General features: G+C 41.4%; 2 long non-coding RNA genes across 3 annotated transcripts; both read left to right on the forward strand.

Annotated features, from left to right (window-relative positions):
- The first annotated feature begins 11,477 nt into the window (after positions 1–11,477).
- Positions 11,478–13,389, forward strand: LOC310872905. 2 transcript variants are annotated; one of them, XR_014570433.1, is made up of 3 exons: positions 11,478–11,578; positions 11,989–12,075; positions 13,283–13,389. It is a non-coding gene; the product is annotated as an uncharacterized lncRNA (long non-coding RNA). The 2 variants fall into 2 exon arrangements; XR_014570434.1 differs by having other exon boundaries at positions 11,537–11,578; positions 11,977–12,075.
- Positions 13,390–17,182: 3,793 nt separating this feature from the next.
- Positions 17,183–24,908, forward strand: LOC310872937. Its single transcript, XR_014570436.1, has 6 exons — positions 17,183–17,324; positions 19,582–19,728; positions 20,355–20,512; positions 22,696–22,839; positions 24,423–24,568; positions 24,856–24,908. It is a non-coding gene; the product is annotated as an uncharacterized lncRNA (long non-coding RNA).
- Positions 24,909–25,346: the final 438 nt, after the last annotated feature.

The raw sequence follows: 25,346 nt of genomic DNA on the forward strand, positions 1-25,346 counted from the left end.
ACAGACCTGCATGACAGAGAAATGTATCGGTATTATTTTGCATTCTTGTCTGTCAAAGATGCCAAGTATATTAATGTCCGTTGTAAACTTTGCGTGTGCAAAAAAACACTTTGTCTAAAAGTGTTGATGCATCTGTTTAATAAAGACGCACGAGAAACACAGACTAGAGCTCCCCCGTGCAGGCAAAACAGACTGGATTTGATCCGCCAGGATATAAATGGAAATGGAGACTATCTGAAGAATTGGCTCGTCGCTGGGTCTATAGAGCGTCGCAGTCCCTCCCCCACGGTTACGCCGCGGACAAAGCCAACTCGGATCGTGACAAATCAGGACAATGTACACAATATTTTGGGCCAATCAAATCATTAGAAAGAAGAAAATAAAGGCAGGAGACAACACTATTTGTTTTGTTACATTGTGTTCATTGTCATGATTTGTCACTATCCGAGTTGGCTTTGTCCGCGGCGTAACCTCTAAATACTTTAAGAAATGCCTATGGGCAAAATGCATTGCGATTCATTTCCTGGGCCACTTGTCGTTCTGAAAGGGGGAGGGACTGCGACGCTCTATTGTTGTAGACGAGAGGTTACTAACCCGTCCCTCATGAACAGTTGACTCGGCCTAATTTAGATCCATCATGGTCCGGAGCGGTTTAATTTAGATCCATCATGGTCCGGAGCGGTTTAATTTAGATCCATCATGTTCCGGAGCGGTTTAATTTAGATCCATCATGGTCCGGAGCGGTTTAATTTAGATCCATCATGGTCCGGAGCGGTTGCGCAAAGACCCGCCCGGAGGCAGCAATGTTTAATGCAATGTATTCGTGTGTGTTTTTTTATTGTTGGATTACTCATGACAAAGTTGTATAGATAGATAGATACTTTATTTGTCCTTTCGGAAATTTGTTTTTTGCACAGCAGTCATCAGGATATACATAAAACATGCAAACAAACAGATCACACAGTACATAGACAATAAAGAAACAGTAAAAGTCAACAGTATGTATATCCAAGCAAATAAGCAAGACAATAGGCTATACTCTAGTTCTTTCTTTCAATAATTTTATTAATATTATTGTTATTATTATATTTTCACAATATGATACACAGATACGCCGGCTACAGTACTTTCTGCTTGCTTATGTTATGGATGTAGGCCTACATACTGCTGACATTTACAGCTTTGTCAACAAAAATACTTATACATGCAATGATGCACAAATAAATAGCATTAAATAGCATTAAACAGCTGCCGGGTGGGTCTTTGTGGGTCATTCCAATGCTCTGGCATTGGAAAAATAAACTTTGAGGTCCAATGTTAGGCTGCCTCCAATCTGAGAACCCATCGGCAAATAAAGGAATAGCAGCCTTTAAATTGGACGTGAGTCAACAGTTTGTCTTGAGATGCTGCCTCAAAAAGGTCAGAGACTGTTGCTTTATTTTATTGTTTGTTATATGTATACAATATATAGACTACTGTCTGTTTTGAGATGCTGCAGCCATGTGTGTGCAGTTCAGATTGTTGAATCCCAAATGTGGAATATGCAGCATAAAAAGGCTGATGAGAGACTGTTGACTATTTTTGTTTTATATCCTGCAATTATTCAGTTTGGCTGATTGGAGACTTCTTATTCCAATGAATTAAAAGGAGCTGGCTAAACAGATTGTGTTATTTTTGTGGGTGGAAGGGGCCCGGTTGAAAAGTAATATAAAGTAATATGTAACAGTATTACTCTTGATTCCAAGTAATAAGTAATGTAATATTACTTTTTCTAAGGAGTAATAAGTAAAGTAAAGATATTACTCTCCTAAGTAATATTGCCCAACACTGGGCAGTCTGTCTCTAGCACTACGTCAGGACAGGCTGAATGATTGTTATTTAGGTCTGGAAATTGGGTTAAATATTCTGGAAAGGTTTTGGAAAGTCATTGGTAAAAATGTGTGGGAATCCTGTGAAGCGATCATAGTGCCCTTAAATGATTTGATCTGTGTTTATTACTGCAGTCGAGTGCTGATGTTTTATTGTGTATCTTAGTTTTATCCAGTGTTTTATTGTCTATTAATTGTCTACCACATCAGTAGATTAGTGTAATTTGTTTTAACTTGTAGTCCGCTCAATTAATGAACTGGTTGGTGGTGAGTGGTGACGTGTAATATTTCACCACTACACCCATAGGTGTCCCTGACAGACTTTGACAGAAGTTCCTCTCCACCTGTAAACAAGTCCAAATACACTATTTCCACAGCTATTGTTTGGTGAAAGCGCTCCTTGGCGTTGTTGAAATGGTGAATATTTTCAGCTCCATCCATAGTTTTAAAGAACTAAATGTTTCTTCTGTATTCTCTTTTTTTGATAGCTTGTTGTGCAGAGTCTGGTGTTCATAAGAAAATAATAATAACATGCTTCTTTCTCTGTTGGTGTCAACAAACACAAGAAACAAGCAGCCTAAATTGCAATGGGTTCAATCTATGAACTAACCTTCAGGAATGAAATAATGTAACTATAATTAATGGGTTAATTATTATCCATTTTAAGTTATTTCAAAGTACATTGTGTGGTCTGTTCTATATTTATTTTATAGATATTTTTAACCCTATTTTCAAATATAACTTTCCTCAACTCAACCCTACAAAAGGTTTAAGGCAGCAGGGGGAAACAAACTGTCGTTCTAGGCCTGTTACAGATTTTGTCCACTTGAGGGCGACAGAGACGTAGAATAAAAACGGATTCAGCTCTGTTTTTAACAATCTGAGAACCCATCGTCAAAAACAAATGAAAAACAGCGCCCTGTTTTCCTTTGAGGGACAAAGGCTGTTGAATAAGAACAGAACTCAGAACTTTGCAAGGGTGATAATGATGCTTTTTGAAAACAACAGCAATCTTTTGCAGTAACTTTGGGACAAATAGCATTTATTTCCCCTCAAAACTATTTAAATAGTACGACTCTAGGCCACACACACACACACACACACACACACACACACACACACACACACACGCAACACAGTGAACACACCCCTCGGCCCGCCCCTACTTGAATATTCATGTTACTCCATTCTTCCATCCTGTCAGCCAATCACATCGCGTCATTCTCTGCACGTGACCTGCCCCGCGTCATTTTGATTGAATGATTGAAAGCATTTGTGTCGGTGTCTTATCACGGCTAGGAGGAACACCATGTTGTTGAATGAATCCACTTCCACACTCACGTCGGCAGGTTAACAAACCCATCCCTGACGGACCAGCGGCGGACCCCCTGGCTGTAGCCATTTAAACCCTGTGCTAACCGTACCTGCTACTGGTAAATGATTTATCATTTTGAGAAGGGCTTTCATAAACGGTGGATTTACAGAGGAACTGTTTTAAGTTGTTTTTTTGTTTTGAGAGAAAGGTAGGCTATCGTTTGAACTGTGGAACATTTAGGACTGAGCCTCTAGAGTTGTGTGAATTTAAATATTTCGTTTGGTTTGTATGTAGAAGGTTGCTGTGAAATGAAATGTAAGGCATTTAAACCAAATGTGTTGGAAAAAGTTACCTTTCAGTTGTGTTGACACACTGACGCCACACAGCTGAGTCAAATGACTAATTGGCATCACCAGTGCAATGGGATGAATCTAGAGTAAGTTGTAATGCATGCCGTCCATTGACGGCCACATTTAATTTACAACCGGCTTGTATTAAACAATGCTAAACTCCCCAACGTTGCAGCTGTAGGGCAAGCTTGAATTATAGCCTACTCTCAATCTGCAAAGCATTTGTTTCATAAAAATACACGGTAGACGTGTTATAAGTGACGTTGAGCTAACTTTCTGTTTGGAGAAGCACTTGTTTTTAATTAATGGGTAGTGCTGCTCAGCTGCTGCCTCCTGCATTGTGACAATTCGAAACGGTGTGGTAGGCATGGCTGTTCAGTGAAGTGACTTCCAAAGGTACTCGACAATACTTACAGTAATTTGTATTTTAAATTGCTTTCTAGAAGCGGATGAGATATTGACTCTACAAACTTGTGCAGGGACACTTAAAATAAATACACATTGATATTGCACTTTTAAATATTCTCAAAAGGATCCCTGGTTATAAGTAGGCCTATAATGTTTGCTATGAGCATTTGTGCAGTAGTATTATCACAATACAAGTAGCACGTTGTGTCCGCATTTGATATACCGCAAGTATTGAGCGAGCGGCGCATGGGGGTGCAGTGAGTGTTTATGTTTAGCTGTGGCCAGCGCTGGCTGTTTAGACAGGTTGCTCTGTCGGGACGCTTAGCGGACTGTAGCGTGGTGGAGAAGTCCTGTAGGCTGTGTTGTTGCGTGGTGGTGTTTTGTACGTCCATAAAGAGTCACGTCAGTATAAACATACGGACTCTGAGCCATAGTAATGATTAGCATCGTGCCGGCCGGCATAGTGCGTGCGTGCGGTCTGCGCATAGCGCAAGGCACTTTGGTGAATTGCATTCTGGGTATTGTAGTTAATGCTAGATTCCAGCCCGTTGTAGTAACAGAAGTTGTGCAGTGAGTGCATTGCATTTATGATGCCAGTTTTCTTTATAGTGCAGCCTGTATCAGTAGTGAGATGTTTGCATTTATATTTAGTAGTTCAGTGAGAGAATATATTGAAAGTCTTTAAAATAATATTGTACTGTTTATTATTATTGCATTTATATTCAAAGAATATGATAGTAATACAGTTTTATTCTTCTTGATTTTTCAGGTTTATTACCTGTGTACTGTACCGTGGTCTACAATAAATATGAAACACGAGTAATGACATTGTGTGCTGCCTGTTACTAGCCTTTCGGAGGGCTTCATCCACAAAACTCCGAACAACAAATATGCCTTAAAACATTATACTTAACCCTCTGTAACGAAAATCTTAAAATAGAAACCTTAAATATTTTCTTTTCTTTCACTCAATAGGAACTGCTCCTGTTGCAAGTTGATTATGTCATATGCATAATATGCTAATACAAAAACAGCTTAATTGATATAAGCATCAAAGCAATATTTTAAGTACTTTTTATTAGCAAGTGCATTACATAGCGCTGGACCACACATGGACATCATAAACCTGCGAAGGGAACAGTTCCTATGGAGTAAAAGATTATCTATTTATGAAAGAAATAAAATATTTAAGGGGTTTATATTTTACAATTTTAGTTATCGATGGCAAGTATAATGTTAAGGAATATTTGTCTTATTAGCCAGAGATCCTTTTAAAATGTTTCTATTGCTGTGAGTGATATGGTCAGCTTCTGATGTCTTTCTTTCTTTCTAGATGTAGACGACCGTAGATGCTGCTGGAATGCTGAACCTGAGGATGCCCTGGTCTCTTGTGTGGACCCCCCCTCCCCCCCATCTGAAGGTCACCAGGGTTCTTAGTGGCCTCGAGGCCGACCAGCGACCACCCCATCCTGGCTGCTAAGATGTCCATGTGGATATTATGAGTGTTTGTATAGAGAGAAGCATCATGGCTGAAGAGCTTTGCATATGAGTCGTTTCTTGCTGCTGCCAAAGTCAAATTGTGATATCTGTAGTGTTTAGTTCATGGCCGCTTATGAGATGTAGATATAAGTACACCTGACTGGTGGAAATAGCCTTGTGATACATACTGGGTGTGCTCTTTGGTCCTTCACAAAACAAACAAAAGCTGCACAAAATGCCACAAACTCACTAAAAGCTGCACAAAATCACACAAATCAAGGGATGTCCGACAGTCCGTGTCCAACTCCTAATTGCCGATATATATATTATATATATATATATATATTTTTTTTTAGGGTTAGGGCTGCGCAGGCTTTTTCCAGTGGTGGAAAACTGGAAACATAACTCAAATGTTTTACGTAAATAAAAGTAGGCTATAAATACTGCAATATAGAAATACTCCGTTACAAGTAAATTCAACATGTACTCGAGTAAAGGTACAAAGGTTTTGGTATAAAAATGCACTTAAAATACCAAAAGTAATTATTAATAATTACTCATGCAAAATGTCTCATCTAAAATGATCTAATCTCTCATCTCAAGTTTTCAAATGTATAAAAATCATTTGAAAATAGCAGATCTACAAGCTCACATGTGTCTTATTGTATTGTGAGCTTGTAGATGTTTTTAATGTAAAAAAATAAATAAAGTAAAATTAAGGGTTAGGGTTATTCATTTTTAATGTCTTTATCGGCCGACAATATCGGACATCCCTAACAAAAACATATATCAAATGTGTCGATACATTTCAAAGTGCCACTAAAACTTCACCAATAAATAAATAAAACATCCAAGTTCCATAAATTAAATGCCACAAAGGTTTGACAAACATGCCGAAAAAATGAAGAAATTACAAAAAATACGTTTCATAAACATCTTCTGCCGTATGTCCATAGAACAAGCCAATACAGTGTGTCATTGTCTAGGTCACCTAAGCCACGATCACCATTCGGTGGCCGGTATTTGGGGCAAATGGTCATTACGTGTTCCACAGTCTGTAGTGGATCCTCGCATTCACAGTGGGCACTGTCCGAGATGTCCCACTTCTGCTTTGAGGGTTGTCCACTCCTTGCAGGGGAGGTGCTGGCAAAGAACATATTTGGGGTCCTCAATGTATTCCACTGGTCCCTCTGTCTTGCCTTCACCCAGGATGCCTTTGAGGTGTCAGCTGGTGTTGTGTGGAGCAGTTCTTGGGCCTGTGTTGGCAAAGGGGCACCGTGACTTGAGGCACGTGTGCTGTGGCAAAGGGTGCCGTGACTTGGTGTGTGTGTGTGTTGTGGCAAAGGGTGCCGTGACTTTATGTGCGTGTGGTGTGTGTGTGTGTTGTGGCAAAGGGCACCGTGACTTGAGGCACATGTGCTGTGGTGTCTCTGATGACCTTGTGGAGGAGATGGCTGGGATTCACTCAGCTGTGCCTTCCCGGTGAGGGCCAGCGTGGCTGCTTCTCGTCTGACCTCTGTTGGAGTGATTCCAGCGAGAGCAGGCAGGCAGTTTGTTTGGGGTGGCCCATCCTGTGTTGAGGGCAGCATCCAGCTTCTTGACATGAGAGCTACGGCTCCAGACTGGGGCACAGTACTCTGGTCGTCTGCATAGCCATACTACATTGATGTTGTTGCAGGGAGGTCGTGGATGTAGCTGTTGAACAGCAGTTACTGGTGTGGAACCGAAAAGCTTCACAAACATGCCAAAAATGTCTAGTTTTTAATCTAGTTTATTTTCAAATAAATTTGTTTTTACTTCCGTTTTGTGAAGCAACTTTGGGTACCTTGAAAAGTGCTATATAAATTGTATGTATTATAAAAAAACAGTAATTGTCGCCACACAGACATCACAAATTCCTATTGGCAGCAGCAACAAGTGAGTGATGTGCAAAGCCATTCATAGACTATAACCACCATGTCTTCCTTCCAGATGCTGAGAGGCTCAACCGGAGCCCCTACAGGTGGATATCTGCAGCTCTCACTGTCCATGGATGAATCTGCATGGGGGGCTCTGAAGGCGGCTCAAAGTAAGAAACCACTTAGACTTTTCTATTACTGTGAGTGTTATGGTCGGCTTCTGTTTTAAATGTTCTCTATACATTTTGTGTATGATGTGAAAGGACACAATGTACGTATATCTGGCTCTTGGTCACTTTAATTAATCTTTCTTCCTTAGGGTGGATGGGTCGTGGTAGACGTCGTGGAAGGACAGATCCGTTTCAAAGCTTCCCTCCCGGAGGACTTCTGCTGTGAGTAGGAATATTTCTTGTTGGGATGGATATCTGTTGTACTGTTATGGTATGAAGTATAGCATGGCAGTATGATGCCTCCTAGTGGCACTGTGGTTGAATGTCTGTCAGCTCTCCAAGCTAATCAAAGTCTTAATGACACTTTTGTTAATCACTTCAACCCCAGCATCTCTATTCTGGGGGAAGCGTTCAGCCAAATTAGCAGATCTACAAGCTCACACTGCGTTGCAACGTGTTGTGAGCTTGTAGATCTGCTATTTTTGGCAAATCAATTTGTGTAGAGTGAAATCGGAGCATATACCAAATGCTCTCTTTAAAGGTCTGTTTTATCAAATCTATAGAGGGTTTAAGTGGTTCTGAATATGCAGCTCAACCAAAGCTAATTTGGTCTTTATTTCTTTCTTTCTTAGGACGGAGATCTGTAGGTGCCGGAGGACTTCAGACCTGGGCCTGCCCGGTGAGGAACCGCACAGTAAGAACCGCTCTAGGCCTTTCACGATTATGAGGTTTCTTTTTACTGGACGATTATTGTCGCTCAAATAAATTGCAATTCAATATTTAAGTGTGGCCCAGATGGTTAGCTCAACTGTCTGGGCACCTAGGTGGTGGTATTTCTCTTGACGCTGTCAGATGTTGTTTAAAGGACAGTGTTCTGTCCAGCTTCACCGCAAGATATGATGGGGAGGAATGGGACTGTAAAAATATACAAATGACACCACTGCTATCACCGAAGAGCACACCCTAATTGATCACGTCTAGGAATTTCAACAATTTAGGCAGTTATCACCAGTTACCCTAACTTAAACGTTTATTACTGTAAGTGATATGTTTAGCTTCTGTTTAAATGTTCTCTATAAATAAAAGTTTGATGTACTAGGATGTATATATGTTTTGACAGGATAGAATATATATCTGGCTCTTGGTCACTCTAATCAATCTTTCTTTGTTAGGATGAAGATCGTGGTGGATGTCGCTGGAATGCCGTTGCTGGACAGGGGGCGCACACACATGCACACACATACACACACATACACACACACACACACGGAAAGGCTAATTTGGTGTGTTTTTTTTTCTTTGTTAGAATGGAGATATCGATAGACGAGCTGATGTTCCCTGGACAGAGATCCGTTCCAAAGCCCCCCCCCCCCCCCCCCCCCCCGGGGGCTTCCTCAGAGGACTCTGATGACCTGTGAGTAGGAACAGTTCTTGCTTGTTTCTGATGATGGATAACTGCTTTTGTTCTGTTATGGCACGAAGAATGCCATCATTTACAGTAATCCAAATGTGAGGAACTCAACGGTACGAACCGCTTTAGGGTTAGGGCTTTTTTAGGCTTCGTAAAAAGCCAATAATCGTCCATTGCCGATTATTGGTCGATCCCTATTCTTAAACGTTACTGTAAGTGCATGTGTATGTTGTGACAGGACACGCACACACACACACACACACACACACACACACAGCAAAGCTAATTTGGGTTGTGTGTGTCTTTCGTTCTTTGTTAGAATGGAGATCTCAGCCGATGCCCGAGATCCGAAGCTTTCCCCGGGTGTTTCCACTGAGGACTTCTGGGTCGCTGGGAGGCTCGGACGGAGCTGGAAGGTTCGGTAGACGCCACTGGAACCCGTTTAGGCCAGGTCCGAATTTAAGGTTTTATAATGGCCGATTTAATTGTTGCTCAAATAAATTACAAGTAACAATTTAATTGCGTCATACTAACATTCTAAATAAAACTTTGGCTTTTGTAGGCTTTGTAAACAAAAAGCTGCACATGGCATAATTCAATAACTTTATACACTAAAAAAAGAAGTAAATTACAAAGTGACACATTTTTAACATGGAGACGATTATGACTATTATCTCTAAAAAAGTATCTCAAATACTTGGCGATTAGGTAATTGTGACAGGCCTAAATCCTTCTAGTTGTGTTTTTTTATATCATGTTCTGTAATCAGTTAGGGTTGACTATAGACTTTTTTTTAGGAACAAGATCATCATGCCGGTGAAGAGCACGTTTCTAGCCAATGGAGCAACTATTTCTGATCACCTTTGGAGTTACATCACAGCAAGGTAACTATACAACACACACACTATGATCATGACATGACATCAGCTTGTGACTGCAACTTGTTCCTGTTCGCAGATGACTCGGCACTGCTAGTCTCGGACAGGAACAAACTGCAGGTTGAAAAGACCCTCAGCTCTGAACTCGGTAGAATCTGCACCTGGCTCGCTGATAACAAACTATCTTTACACATGGGAAAAACTGAATCCATTCTCTTTGGATCTAATAGTAATCTCAGCAAGGCAAATGGCTTCTTGGTTAGAGTTTGTGACAAGATGAAATTACCTACCTAGGTTCCATCCTGGAGGCTAATCTTTCCGGTGATAAAATGGCAAACAAGGGACTAAATTATTTTCACTCCTATGCCACCAAAATGTGGAATGCCCTACCAACAGTCATTAAGACATGTGAATCCCTTGACTCCCTTTTTCCCCCTCACTGTATAAGTTTATTTTCCCTTTTTACCTCTTATGATGAATTCCTGTTCTGTTCTTTGACTATATAGAAGTGTCTTATTTGTACGTCTCTAAATGTTTTGATGAATTGAACATGGTGGACCCTCTTGTAAACAAGTGTAATGCTTAATTGGGTCGTCCACTCACAGTTAACAGTCTTTGTATTGAGTTTGTGCTTGACATGTACTGTAATTCTGCATAAAAGTCTGATGTACTAGGATGTATATATGTTGTGACAGGATAGAATATATATCTGGCTCTTGGTCACTCTAATCAATCTTTCTTTGTTAGGATGAAGATCGCGGTGGATGTCGCTGGAACGCCGTTGCTGGACAGGGGGCGCACACACATACACATCCACATACACACACATACACACACACACACACGGAAAGGCTAATTTGGTGTGTTTTTTTTCTCTTTGTTAGAATGGAGATATCGATAGACGAGCTGATGTTCCCTGGACAGAGATCCGTTCCAAAGCCCCCCCCCCCCCCCCCTGGGGGCTTCCTCAGAGGACTCTGATGAGCTGTGAGTAGGAACAGTTCTTGCTTGTTTCTGAGGATGGATAACTGCTTTTGTTCTGTTATGGCACGAAGAATGCCATCATTTACAGTAATCCAAATGTTTTAAATATTTTATGATAAATCTAAATGACTCTGCACAAAAATTTGAGAGTCAATATCTCATCTGCTTTTAGAAGCACTTGAATACAAATTACAAAAGATGTTGAGGACTGTACATGCGTTGATGCCTCCTAGTGGCACTGTGGTTGAATGTCTGTCAGCTTTCCAAGCTAATCAAAGTCTTAATGACACTTTTGTAACCACTTCAACCCCAGCATCCCTATTCTGGGGGAGCGTTCAGCAAAAATAGCAGATCTACAAGCTCTCACTGCGTTGCAACGTGTTGTGAGCTTGTAGAGCTAATGGTTTCTTTCTCTCTCAGGATGGAGATCATAGACACAGCTGGAGCCTCTAGAGATGGAGATCTGCAGGTCTGTCCATAGATGGATGGGAGGACGGAGATCTGGGTAGACGCTGGAGGACTTCGGACTCAACGGTACGAACCGCTTTAGGGTTAGGGCTTTTTTAGGCTTCGTAAAAAGCCAATAATCGTCCGTTGCCGATAATTGGTCGATCCCTATTCTTAAACGTTACTGTAAGTGCATGTGTATGTTGTGACAGGACACGCGCACACACACAGCAAAGCTAATTTGGGGTGTGTGTCTCTTTCGTTCTTTGTTAGAATGGAGATCTCAGCCGATGCCCGAGATCCGAAGCTTTCCCCGGGTGTTTCCGCTGTGGACTTCTGGGTCGCTGGGAGGCTCGGACGGAGCTGGAAGGTTCGGTAGACGCCACTGGAACCCGTTTAGGCCTGTCAGAATCTAAGGTTTTATAATGGCCGATTTAATTGTCGTCATACTAACATTCTAAATAAAACCTTGGCTTTTGTAGGCTTTGTAAACAAAAAGCTGCACATGGCATAATTCAATAACTTTATACACTAAAAAAGAGAAGTAAATTACAAAGTGACACATTTAGAGCTTGTAGATCGGTTGCTTCCATTATTTCTTTAAAATGTTTGAAAATATATGAACATTTTCAACATGGAGACGATTATGACTATTATCCCTAAAAACGTATCTCAAATACTTGGCGATTAGGTAATTGTGACAGGCCTAAATCCTTCTAGTTGTGTTTTTTTATATCATGTTCTGTAATCAGTTAGGGTTGACTATAGACTTTTTTTTAGGAACAAGATCATCATGCCGGTGAAGAGCACGTTTCTAGCCAATGGAGCAACTATTTCTGATCACCTTTGGAGTTACATCACAGCAAGGTAACTATACAACGCACACACACGCACGCACGCACGCACACACACACACACACACTATGATCATGACATGACATCAGCTTGTGACTGCAACTTGTTCCTGTTCGCAGATGACTCGGCACTGCTAGTCTCGGACAGGAACAAACTGCAGGTTGAAAAGACCCTCAGCTCTGAACTCGGTAGAATCTGTACCTGGCTCGCTGATAACAAACTATCTTTACACATGGGAAAAACTTAATCCATTCTCTTTGGATCTAATAGTAATCTCAGCAAGGCAAGTGGCTTCTTGGTTAGAGCTGGTGACAATGTTATCACACGTAAAGATGAAATTACCTACCTAGGTTCCATCCTGGAGGCTAATCTTTCCAGTGATAAAATGGCCACCATCGTAATCAAAAAAGTCAACCGAAGAACAAGATTCCTTTACAGGATCTCCTCACTGGTCAACAAAAACACCTTGAAGACCTTAACAGGAGCCCTCGTACAAGGTTTCTTTGACTATGCATGCACCTCCTGGTACCACAGCACCTCAAAGGCCCTTAAAACTAGGCTCCAGACTTCCCAAAACAAACTGGTCAAGCTCCTACTTGGCCTCACCCCCCGAACCCACCTCACCCCTGCCCACTTTGACAGGCTGGAATGGCTTAGGGTCGACGACTGAGTACATCATCTTGCAATGGGTCTGGTCCACAAGATTCGATACACCACCAAGATACCCATGTACCTGTCTAGATACTTCCTTAATGTTAACGAAGTCCACACCCACAACACCAGAGGGAGTGCAACGAACAATGTACAACCCAGATTCGGCACAAACAAGGGACTAAATTATTTTCACTCCTATGCCACCAAAATGTGGAATGCCCTACCAACAGTCATTAAGACATGTGAATCCCTTGACTCCCTTTTCCCCCCTCACTGTATAAGTTTATTTTCCCTTTTTACCTCCTTTATGATGAATTCCTGTTCTGTTCTTTGACTATATAGAAGTGTCTTATTTGTACGTCTCTAAATGTTTTGATGAATTGAACATGGTGGACCCTCTTGTAAAAAAGTGTAATGCTTAATTGGGTCGTCCACTTACAGTTAACAGTCTTTGTATTGAGTTTGTGCTTGGCATGTACTGTAATTCTGCAAACTGTTAATAAATATTTCAATCAATATTGTTTTATGAACAAAGTAGTAATGAGCATTTCTTTCTTTTCTTTAGGACGTTGCTGGTCTCCTGTGTGGCTCCATCTGGAGGTCACCAGGGTTCTGAGTCACTCAGATCCTGACTGGTAGTGGTGATATGTAGATGTGATCAATCAGGGCTCTTTGAAAATAATAAACTATACAATAATAAACCAATCTAAATAACTAGATAATAATATAAATAAATGGATAAAACGAACGATAAAAAAATAGATTATAGTAAAATAAAAGTAAATTAAAATAGTAAAATAAAAGTAAATTAAAATAGTAAATAAAATTAGTAATGGATCAAATAAATATAATTAGTAATGTAGACAATAATACATAAAATAAATTAAATTATCAATATAGTAATGCATAAAATTAGTAATAACATTAATACATAAAATAAATAAATGTATAAAAAATAGAATTAGTAATAACAGTAATACATAAAATAAATAAATGTATAAAAAATAGAATTAGTAATAACAGTAATACATAAAACAAATACAATTTGTAATGCATGAAGTAAAATTAGTAATAACATAGTAATACATCAAATAAATCCAATTCGTAATAAAGTTATACATAAAATTAGTAATAACATAGTAATATATAAAATACAATTAATACAATAGTAATAAATACAATTACTTTGTATTGTAATTATAGAATAACTTAAAAAAACAAAACAAAAATCAATCACATCTACATATCACAACTAGGCTATATTGCCAGCAGGCAGGTGGACTGTAGACTCACTACAGCTGTCACAATGTGGTAAACTGTGTTTTGACCCAACTGGCCTCCAAGGAGAGGCATGGAGCCGGACATCTGATGATACACGAGAGAAGACGCCATAGTAAAAAAAACAATGTAATAAAAGTAATATGTTTCATGTTGATTGTACTTTATTAATGATGCCATATATCTGTAAATCATTATTTTCTTAATAAATTATTGCATTTATACCCGGGTGTCTGTTATGGGTCCATTACCCCTAGATCAAATGGTTCATAATAAGGATGAGGAATACAGTGGTACTATTTACATGTTTAAGGAATATTTAGTTATAGTTAATGTATTTTACACATTTAGACCTTCTAAAACCTAGCCCAATGTTTTCTGAAAACCTTCAAATTCTTATTGAAACAATAATAAAGGATGTAGACGGGTGGATCCCGGCATGAATGGTATAAGGTATAGGTTTCACCAGGTCTAAATGGGCTAAAAGGAGGTCTCAGGTATTCAAAGGTTTTCACCCCAAGGTCTCTACAGAATGACCTGGCTTATTAATATTAATGCTGACAATCTCCCAGAACAGAGCCATGCCTCCAAACATGAATGTTTGAATATTGTAAAATTACTGTATGCAATTTTAAATTGTATTACATTTTTTACCACAAAGACCAGACTGAATTTTAAGTAATAAGACTTGTTTTTAAATTGGCTTGTTCTGTGGTACTTTTCCTCCAGGAAATCGCTCTGTACTCCTTTAAAACTTTAGAAATCCAGTTTCTATATTTGTATTGTCATTAAATGTTCTGATGCAAATGGACCTCAATGTAAACAAGTCTTTAATAATGCTTTTCTGGGTTTTATCAGAGCGTGTGTTGAACTCTTTCTACAAACTGTTAATGACTGTCACTTTTAGGCCAACACTTCCCTCTAGTGGTTACTCAGAGTAATGACAGCCTTATGCGTTTCAGATGTCCACAATAAATACAGTAATACTACACAGTACATACTGCTGCAAATATGTTTGTTTACTTTAACTAGGCAGAACAAATAATGTAATAAAATATCATTTAACAATCTAATGAATAGATCTAGTTTATAACTAATTAGTTCATTAATACAATAAATAATAGACTGTGTTTATTTTCTTAAATAAATATCATTTAAAATGTATTAATGGATTGAACTAGTTTGAACTTAAAGGGCAAGACCACTTTTTTAGAGGTTTGGGCAGTTTTCTTACCTTATTGGCAAACTATTACATTCCATGAGTTATTTTGCTCCGTTGTGTTAGCAATTTAAGAAATAAAAAATAGGGTCCATTGACTTCCATTGTAGCGGGGAAACAGCTCTCAAAGTCTCAAAGCACATAAACGAACCAACAAAAGCTGATTCTGACAGTTTATGACACCAGGAAAACTCATGCGGTTTTATTTTTAATACAAAATGTGAACTTTGTCTTGTTTTGACTAATTTGTGTAGAAAGAAGATCCGGTAGGTATGAAGCCGACCGAATCACTGGTGTTGCAAAACGATCTGATTGAACCAAAACTGTACCACTTCTGTGATATATTAGGTCTTGCTGACGATCCAAGAACTGACAATGCAGCCAGGCCTTTAGAGGGCAGCAACGGACCATCTTGGGGCTGGTTACAGGTCAGAGTTTACTGGGTTACCCGGATGTCCTTCTCTTATGATGCTTGTTGTTGTTGCGTTTCTATTTCTAAGTCTAGAGTGAAGTACAGATTGCCAACAACTGAGTGATTCTTTCAGAGACTAACAACTTCCTTATTGGAAACGACGGGGATGTAAACAAATGGATTTGATCTCGTCCGCTGGACCGCTTGTCACTAAAAACATACACAATGGACGTGTTTGAGGGAGACACTTTAGATTTTAGAAGACACTTTAGAAGAAGTGTGTAAAATGTCTGTGACTTCTGTTTACAAACGAAACCTCGCAACCCTCGAACGCCGCAGTATTGCTTTAGTAAGTTTAGTCTATCTCCGACTAAAATAGTAACTTTATAAATCTATCTTAAAAGACGAAAATAAACGAACGAGTTTTCCTTATGTCATAAACTGTCAGAATCAGCTTTTGTTGCGTTGTTTTGTTACATTGAAGTCGGTGAACCTATATCATTCTGTGACTCTGTACTAAGCTCAGAACGTCGGCTGTTTTCACACCTGCTAGTGATTACATCAACAAACAACACAGGGAGCTACAGCTGACGTACGTGACGCCATTCTCATGTAGCTGCCTGTAACCAAATGCACCCTGTAACTCTGAAAGTATTCAGAGTAACACATGGAACCAAATGGACCCTTACGGGTCTGTAACTGAGTGGAGAACAAGAAGCAGTGCATGGGGATTTAAACAACAAACCTTTTGTGAGTGAGTACCGATACGGTTGTTTATAAACTGGTACAGTGTGGCTTTACAATGAGTTTAACTGTCTGGTTTTATGCAACGTGCTGAAGGGCTTTGATAGACTGGGAACTGTATTGGAACTGAACTGAAAGGTGTGGAGTAAGTAGCTCTGGTCCATGGCTCTAATGCATTGCATTTCATTAGAGCTATGGATCAGAGCCAGAGCTACAGTATGGAGTAACGTGCCTCTGCTGCCTCAAACCTTTGAATATAATATACAACCTAAAACTTCAACTTATGGTGTCTGTGATTTATTGCATGTGTTACACAACAAGTGGCGTTAAAGGGTATATAGTGTAGTGTGGTGCGGAGTCCGGACCACATTCTCTGCACAGCCTTATGTGATGGTTTACCTATTATACTATGGTTTAACCTATAGTATAATATAATATGTCGTTTATTTGGTCTTGTTTCTAAAGTGTAGTTGTTTATTTGGTCTTGTTTCTAAAGTCTAGTTGTTTATTTGGTCTTGTTTCTAAAGTGTAGTGTTTATTTCGTCTTGTTTCTAAAGTGTAGTTGTTTATTTGGTCTTGTTTGTAAAGTGTAGTGTTTATTTGGTCTTGTTTCTAAAGTGTAGTTGTTTATTTGGTCTTGTTTCTAAAGTGTAGTTGTTTATTTGGTCTTGTTTCTAAAGTGTAGTGTTTATTTGGTCTTGTTTCTAAAGTGTAGTTGTTCTAATGTAAACTAACTGGTTAATCGATCGATAAGGCTATCAGTGATCAATTAATGAATGAATTGATAATTGTTATCCCTACTCCCAGGCCCTGGCCAGCCTTTCGTGGCCCCCGGGGGAGTTCTACCAGGCCGAGCCCAGACACCTGCTGCCTCATGTGGGATGGAACTCTGAGCGCGTCAGACCCTGCTCAGCCTGCAGATCTCAGCCTGGCACCCAGAGCCTGCCTGCTACGGTCAGTGCAGTTTATTCATTCATACTAGTACTCACTGACACGAGCACCTTTTGTTTTGGTTGAGCAACAACTTATTTGACCCCCCTTTCTCCAATTTAATTTCATTGTAAATGGTGCATTTATATAGCGCCTTTATCCAAAGTGCTTTACATAGATTGTGCATTACATTCACCCATTCTCACACAAATTCATACACCTTTACATAGATTGTGCATTACATTCACCCATTCACACACACATTCATACACCTTTACATAGATTGTGCATTACATTCACCCATTTTCACTAACTCTGGCCTGGGGGATCCCGGGATGGACCTGTGAACCTCACTGTTCCCATCTGACAGCTCTACCGACCACTATAGTCTACCCCTATCTATTATCTATTACCTTCTATTACTATTTATTATCTTAAGTACAATAAGGGTTTGTTGTACAAAGCTACACAGCTGTACACAGCTGAAAATGACATTTTGTGCATTAGGGCTGCTGGGGTTGTGCAATAACAAGAAGTCATGTGTTTTTGTTTTATCTTGTACAGTATGTTTTGTGATATGATGCACTGATTGGTTGGCACTTTTAATTTCGTTGTACACGTTGCAATGACAAATAAAGATCTATCTATCTATCTATCTATCTATCTGAGCCACTGCCGCTCCACTAGCAGGGCTTAAAGTTCTCCGTCCTGGGGACTGATTTCCATCCTGAGGACTTCATGGTCATTTATGAGATCAGTGCGAATCTGCAAAAAACATTTAATAAGAGGGGTGGGGGGTTATGTAGCCATGGCCACGGTGTGAACGACATGAAGTCATCAAAACGCAGCATATACTTGCTACTAGTCAGATCTCTCCAAAGTCCAAACTACCAAGCTTCCATTCGCACTCAAATAATATTTACATGGATCAGCTTCTCAGAATGCACCACGCGCTGCTGAATGTAACCCCACACGGCCACACCCAAGTGTTGGTGTGCCGGTGTTGTGACTCATGTGCACTGCTGCGCAGACAGTAAATAGCAGATCTGCAAGCTTGCAGTGTCACGAATGTTACGTGCTGTGAGCTTGTATATCTGCTATTTGCTGCACGCAACACCGTGCACCATTTTAAGTCTGTTGTGCTCGATTCGATGTGCCCCGCCCCCTGCTATTCTGACTTAAAAGTAGCACAGATTTTATCTGCGTCGAACAAACTGAGACGAGGCATAATTGGCACAGCACACTGAGCGCAGCGGCTCGCTCCAGCCATATGAACACAATACAAAATACCTTGTGTACCTTCAGAACACAATAGAAGACACAGGTCATCATAGGTATAACAAGTAAGACGCGCAAACGCGTGAAGCGAACGCAGCTCGTGTGTGTGTGGTTGTGTGTGTGTGTGTGTGTGTGTGTGTGTGTGTGTGTGTGCTACAGCTGCGCCCTGTGTGTGTGTGTGTGTGTGTGTGTGTGTGTGTGTGTGTGTGTGTGTGTGTGTGTGTGTGTGTGTGTGTGTGCTACAGCTGCGCCCTCTGGTGGCGGGCCGGTGGTGTAACAGCGTGACACACACACACACACACACACACACACAGACATTCAGCCCTTGCTGTCATAGTAAGTGGCTCACTGCGTTCGCAATTAACATCAATGCAGCACAAGGTCCAAAAGTTAGCAATTTATGATGCAATTGAACGATGCAATTTATCAACATCCAAGTGTGTAACAGCAATGTTGGGCTAATGGCTACCAATATGTGCAACACAGGGATTTACCCAAGGAATAAAGGTTATATATATTATCATCATGTATCTATCGATACAGTCGACAGACAGACAGATAGTGGCTGTGAGCAGTGAGCACATGCAGCTGTCTTGTGAAGTTGTGCTCTCATTGACTGTAATTCAGGATTTCTCGGGACGTGGTCGCAACCCAGTTCATATTGTATGATGTCCAGTCGGCCAAATCAAACCGGCTAGATATTCAGAATCGGTCGGAAAGGGTTCGGCGAGCACTTTTATCGGCACTGGATCTTCTCACAGCTCCTTTCACACACGGCGAGCAAAACCTCTGCGATCAAAGCCCGATCTTGTGTCAGGTCGGGAGTTTTGTCGGCGAGCGCCAAAAATTATCCCGACAGCAAAATCGGAGCAAACATCGTGCAGTGTGTACGAGCCATAAGGGCTTCAGTTAGTGTGTTATCTGGTACGGACATTGAGTAGCAGTATTGTCATTTGTTTGATTCCAACTCATGAACTGTTTTGCAACGTGATTCTCTCTGCAGGACTACATGGTGCACGTGACAGATGGAAGGTGCCTTGGCCATAGAAGTGTGAGGTCATCTCTGCGCCGGGAACGGACGGTCCCCCTGGGAGCTGGACGCACTGCAGGGCAGGCCAAGCCTTATCAATAATATCTCTCAATTTTACAAGTGGGAAAAGTACTAAAATAACGAGTAAAAGTATCAATACCGGCCGCTATGTAGAAATAGAAGTAAAAGTCCAGAATTCAAAATGTACTTGAGTAAAATGTATGCACAATGTCCCAATTCACAAATCTTCAAAGGTTTTGAAAATAGCAGATCTACAAGCTCTCTCTACTATTTTCAACTGGCTAAAATGTATAGGGCTGACGTGGTTATTGTATGTTTTGTAATATTAATCTACAAAGTAAACATTCCTAATAATTGTAGTGGAGTAAAAAGTACAATATTTGCCTCTGTGATATAGTGGAGTAGAAGTAAAGGTATCGAAAATTGGAAATACTCCAGTAAAGTAAAGAATACCTCAAAATTGTACTTAACCCATTTTGGCCTGACGTCGAAATTTAAAAAATGTCTTCTAAATTCTGACAGTTTTCTGAAAACCCATGTTTTTATGTCAGTCGTTCTCAAAATGGGGTGACCCGCCCTGGCCGCTGTGCAATAATTGTTGATCAAAATCTTGACCCGTCTGCCCACAAGGCAACGGGCCGGCCGCGCACCACTACTACCTAGCATTGTGTTTGTACACCAGCAGGTGTTGATGTATATATATGTATATATTGTGTGTTTTACAGATGGTCTACTCAGCGTAAGGGAACTGGGTAAAAGCTCTTTGTACAACAGCAGAGAAGTGGTCAGCGTTCTCTCCTCTCTGCCTTCTCACCATTACAACACAGGCTGGGTGTTGAGTTACATCGCTACAGCACACTATGAGCTGGATGAATACTTACAGGTATGCACGCACGCACAGACAGACCGTTGAGTCACATCGCTACAGCACACTATGAGCTGGATGAATACTTACAGGTATGCACGCACGCACAGACAGACCGTTGAGTCACATCGCTACAGCACACTATGAGCTGGATGAATACTTACAGGTATGCACGCACGCACAGACAGACCGTTGAGTCACATCGCTACAGCACACTATGAGCTGGATGAATACTTACAGTTATGCACGCACGCACGCACAGACAGACCGTTGAGTCACATCGCTACAGCACACTATGAGCTGGCCGAATATGTACAGGTGTATACACACACGCACACACGCGCACACACAATACCAGTAAGACACCTGAGGGCGAGAAGCGACCTCGAGGTTCCGTGCACGCATCCACCTGGGTGACAGCATATCTTAATTTTCGGGCCTGTTGAGAACTAGTTTTCGCCGGCTGCCGGGCGCGGCTGCACTAATAACTTTTGGGCAGGCCCGTCTAGAGTTTAAATGGACAGGTATCAGTCAACAGGCCCGTCTAGAGTTTAAATGGACAGGTATCAGTCAACAGGCCCGTCTAGAGTTTAAATGGACAGGTATCAGTCAACAGGCCCGTCTAGAGTTTAATCCATTCTGACCTGAGATCAGATTCACACGACGTTTCCGCCGGACAAACACTGGGTCTGATGAACCCTAGCCTGACCTAAGCAGAGACATTTCTGGTCTAGAGGGGCGGGTCGCGCCTCAGAAATGCGCGCACCCTGATTGGATCTCATCGATCTGTCCGTCACCCCCGGCCCCTCCTCTCCCCCCTAGTGCAGCGCTACGTCACATAATTTAGAGCGACGCCCACCCGGAAGGGTTGACTCCCACTTTTAGACTGGTTCAGCCCACGGCTTTTTCCAGGCTTTCATCTTTCGCGCAGACGAAATGAAAGCCTGGGTATCGAGGCTAGATGAACCCATTCTGACCTGAGATCAGATTCTAAAAATGTCAGTCGTTCTTCGATTTTTCAAAAATAGCAGACCTACAAGCTCGTAGCGCGCCACTCGGTGGCGCGATATGAGCTTGTAGATCTGCTATTTTTAAATAGCTAAAGCACGACATGATGCCGACACCAAAATGGGTGCCCGGTCAGAATGGGTTAAATGGACAGATATCAGTCAACAGGCCCGTCTAGAGTTTAAATGCACAGGTATCAGTCAACAGGCCCGTCTAGAGTTTAAATGCACAGGTATCAGTCAACAGGCCCGTCTAGAGTTTAAATGGACAGGTATCAGTCAACAGGCCCGTCTAGAGTTTAAATGGACAGGTATCAGTCAACAGGCCCGTCTAGAGTTTAAATGGACAGGTATCAGTCAACAGGCCCGTCTAGAGTTTAAATGGACACTGTAACGGTTTGTTATAGATCATGGATCTGGGGTGCCAGCCAGGCAGTTGTATCCTGACAAAATGTTAGTTAATAGGGTAACCGTTGCATAAGGCTGTGCAGCATACCGTGGTCCGCACCACACTGCACACCCTGTAGAGTCACTTGTAAACACAATAAACACAGACACGGTAGAGTTGCAGTTAATAAGTTGTATAATGAAATGTTCACAGCACATAGGTTCACAGTTCACAGTTCAGTTCAGTATTCCGTCCTTGCCCAAACGCAAAACCCGACAGTATGTTTCCTGTACCCGCACGGTATCCGTTAGGTTGTAACCCCGAACCCCTCAGCTGTTCTGTTGTGTCTCTTCGTTTGTTACTCACTGACGTACAAATGTGGTGTTAAATCCCCACGGTTCCAAGGTGTCCGATCCAAACGACCGCCGGGACATCCTCCTCTGTGTGATCCTCTCCACAATGTATGTCCAAAACGACAACGCTTTGAGATGGGATCTCCATCCCTGATGATGAAACGTGATGTCACATGCTCTCTCACCCTGGGTGTGACTAACACACACTGACGGGAAATGCACAATTCCATACTTAACTGCGACCGACACACACACACACACACACACACACACACACACACACGCGTCCTATCATTCATTGGAAGGACAATATCAGTCACCAGAAGCAGAGACGTGTGTTTTCAAAATGCAGTTTGAAGTTGAATGGCCTTTGGCTTTAATATATCAAATGAATATGAAATACTTAATCAAGCAACTTCACTGCAATTATATATTGTATTTTCTTTCGGGCAGAGAGGCTGTTCAGTGAGGTGCGTCGAATCGAGCCGTGCAGAGTCGAAGGAATGGAGATTTATTCCACGACATCTGGCATCTGCAGAGAGACATCTGTCCACGCTGTCCAAAGACCTGACCGACATCGACAAGAACTGTCCTGAGGTGAGGAACTACAGACATAGCAGGGCGTTTTAGAGAAGGGAGAAGAGTCTGGGACGTGTGGAGCATTGTCCAGGGTATTTTAGATAAGTGAGAAGTGTCTGGGACGTGTGGAGCGTTGTCCAGGGTGTTTTAGATAAGTGAGAAGAGTCTGGGACTTGTGGAGCGTTGTCCAGGGTGTTTTAGATAAGTGAGAAGAGTCTGGGACGTGTGGAGCGTTGTCCAGGGTGTTTTAGAGAATGGAGAAGAGTCTGGGACGTGTGGAGCGTTGTCCAGTGTGTTTTAGAGAAGTGAGAAGAGTCTAGGATGTGTGGAGCGTTGTCCAGGGTGTTTTAGATAAGTGAGAAGAGTCTGGAACGTGTGGAGCGTTGTCCAGGGTGTTTTAGAGAATGGAGAAGAGTCTGGGACGTGTGGAGCGTTGTCCAGTGTGTTTTAGAGAAGTGAGAAGAGTCTAGGATGTGTGGAGCGTTGTCCAGGGTGTTTTAGAGAAGGGAGAAGAGTCTGGGACGTGTGGAGCATTGTCCAGGGTGTTTTAGAGAAGGGAGAAGAGTCTGGGACGTGTGGAGCGTTGTCCAGTGTGTTTTAGAGAAGGGATAAGAGTCTGGGACGTGTGGTGCGTTGTCCAGGGTGTTTTAGAGAAGGGAGAAGAGTCTAGGATGTGTGGAGCGTTGTCCAGGGTGTTTTAGAGAAGGGATAAGAGTCTTGGACGTGTGGAGCGTTGTCCAGGGTGTTTTAGAGAAGGGATAAGAGTCTAGGATGTGTGGAGCGTTGTCCAGGGTGTTTCAGAGAAGAGTCTGGGACGTGTGGTGTGTTGTCCAGGGTGTTTTAGAGAAGGGAGAAGAGTCTAGGATGTGTGGAGCGTTGACCAGGGTGTTTTAGAGAAGTGAGAAGAGTAGAGAGGACGTAGATCAAGGCAAGAAATAAATAAGAAGCTCGTTCCACACACGGGTTTCTCTTAGTGGGTCTCTCTAATCTTATTACAATACAAATAAGGGTTTTCCAGATGTATACAAGCTTGTTTCACAAACGTGCTGAATTTGAAGTTTTTCCAGAAAACTTAGTTCAGTTTTTAGAAGGCGTTTTTAGAATTGGCCTCGGTCCAAAATGTGTTAAGTTAAATTCATATTTTTTTGTTTCATTTCATGGCCTTCCTGCCCTCAAAGAATGACGTGATGAGATCTGCTATTTTCGGTAATTCGAAAGAGTATTTGAAGTGATCAAACTAGCAATAGAATACAAGTTTAGAAGCATCTTCCACAAACACGAATGGTCTCAGTTAACAGTTCTACTGCGTTAACCGCTATTTAAGCCATTCGGCCTAAAATATCATCTTTGCATTTTCAGTCTTGAGATTTTATTTAGCTTTCATACACTGTCTTAGAATAATTACTAAGAATCACCCTAAAACCACGTTAATGTTGTGTGAACTCAGCCATCCACTGTCTTAGACCAGTGGTTTTCAACCCTTTTCACATCAAGGTCCATTATTTATTAATTTATTCAGAATTTGAGCTACGGACCACCATTTGAGGACATTTAGCCTCTCAGACCCGAAACTAAACAATATTTTGTTATCGTTGGATAAGATGTTATCCACAATTCCAACTCACAGGTCCTGCACTGCACCTGGTGAGAGCAGGAGTGGACCTGGCGAGACGTAGGAGGGGCCCGGACAGGAGACATCCCACAGATTCTAGTCCTTCCACAGGCCAGACCTCCCAGTCCTGGCAGAGTGAGTAGTTCGGGAGCAGCGGAATGTGTGACCCTGTCTTTCCCTAATGGGACTGATCGAGGGTAGCTACTGGGACGTAAGTCGGGACTTGATCACCCCGGCTGGGTCACCTGAGTGATGTAATCAAACTAGCAATATAATACTAGCAATAGAATCTCAGTTAAATGTATTAAAAGCAACCATAATGCCTCAAATCTGTGATCTCTTCAGCTGGTCGGCCTAAAACATCATTACATCTTTAGATTTAGTTATGCTTTATGATGACCTTTGAACTCTGACCTTTACAGGTGTATAAGAAGCTTTGCCTCACCCACCTGTCCCTGACGACCTTTGACATGGTAACGAATTCTAAATCAATAAAATGTCTGAAACCCCGACTTCACTTCCTGCTGTCTTCTTCTGTGGTGTTAAATAAATGGTAAATGGTGCATTTCTATAGTGCCTTTATCCAAGGCGCTTAAATATCCTGACCGTTGTTCTAATGCTCTATGTTGTGATTAGGGATGTCGCTAATGGATCATTTTCCATTCGGTTACCCCATAGCTAATTAACGATTTTATTTATTTTCTTTTAACCCAAAATGTATGTAATCTATCTAGTGTTCTCTTGGACATAGAAATCTCTCTTGCACCTCCCTGAGTGTTTAGAATGATGACATCTCTCCATAACTAAATAACACCATCAGGAACATACATTTATTATTTTTAAAGTTAACCGTGAAGCCCATAAGTATATTCAGATTTGTTTTAACGGCTATCCGGTTAGCCATTGACATCCC

This window comes from Protomyctophum parallelum, assembly GCF_964188405.1.
Source record: "Protomyctophum parallelum genome assembly, chromosome: 16".
In the NCBI taxonomy this organism is placed as follows: domain Eukaryota; kingdom Metazoa; phylum Chordata; class Actinopteri; order Myctophiformes; family Myctophidae; genus Protomyctophum; species Protomyctophum parallelum.